Source organism: Elephantulus edwardii, unplaced genomic scaffold (genome assembly GCF_000299155.1).
Source record: "Elephantulus edwardii isolate Elephantulus edwardi_28Jun2011 unplaced genomic scaffold, EleEdw1.0 scaffold00090, whole genome shotgun sequence".
Classification (NCBI taxonomy): Eukaryota; Metazoa; Chordata; class Mammalia; order Macroscelidea; family Macroscelididae; genus Elephantulus; species Elephantulus edwardii.
Window position 1 is genome coordinate 1,663,500 of NW_006399840.1, and position 967 is coordinate 1,664,466.

The 967-nt window shown below is 46.3% G+C and overlaps 1 protein-coding gene across 2 annotated transcripts in view; it reads right to left on the reverse strand.

The window, feature by feature from the left end:
* The window catches only part of NAV1 (neuron navigator 1), a 213,390-nt gene that overhangs the window by 57,566 nt on the left and 154,857 nt on the right, over positions 1-967 (reverse strand). The gene's annotated exons all lie outside the window — the stretch shown is intronic.

Consider the following 967-nt stretch of genomic DNA (forward strand, 5'->3'; position numbering starts at 1 on the left):
CACAAACCCCTCCCCCCTCCCCACCATTTGCTCCTCTCCTTGAAAAGCAAAAGAAAAACTCCCTCATTGGTACACAATCCCCCCCTCCCCAAACCCCACCCTCTACCCCCAAATATAATCCACTCTGCAACTGTCTTTTAAAAAAGTAAACTTCAAACTCTTAATAGGAATGAACAGGGTCCGAGTAAAAGAAATAATGACCTGTCCGGAGATCAGTCTCACTGTTAATCTATCTGAACTTTGGAAGTGTTTTGGATTCTCCTCAATCCAGTTTCACAACTATCCCTTTCTTTTTGCATATCTATTCTTTAGTCCCTGCAGTAGGTGGCTCCCCTCCCCTCCTCTAACAAGGCGAGGGAACCTCCTAGATCTATGCTAATATAGTAGCCTCCAGCCACATGTAGGGAGTTCTGGCAGCTTCTTCTTATTGTGCACTATCCAGTAGGAACCAACCCATAGCTGACCCTCCAGAGGGTTTTTAGAGGCAGTTAACTGCACAGGAGGAGACTGCCCTACTTCTCCCGTTGAGCAGCTGGTGGATTGGAACCATGTACCTTCAGCACTGCAGCACAGCTGGCTTAGTGGTAAGGAAATATGCTCCCAACACAAAGGTACATGGTTCAAATCCACCAGGTTCCACATGAGAAAGATAAGCAATCTCCTCACGTGTGATTTACTGTTTCTAAAAACTTGTGAAGGGTTAATGGTACACAAAAAGAGAGAGCAGTCATAGGTGGCCAGTTGGGACTTAATATTTGGTTAGTCCCAATTAAGATGTGTAGTCAAATTTGAGGGCAGCTCTGGCGGCATAACCCATAGGTAGTTGTGCTGTTAACCCAAAAGGGCACTTCTCCCTGAAGCTTCAACCCACCAGCAACACTGCAGGAAAGATGGACAGTCTCCTCCCGTATGATTTATAGACCCGGGCGCCAATGAAGGGTGAGCTATACTTTAGGTCTGCCTTGAT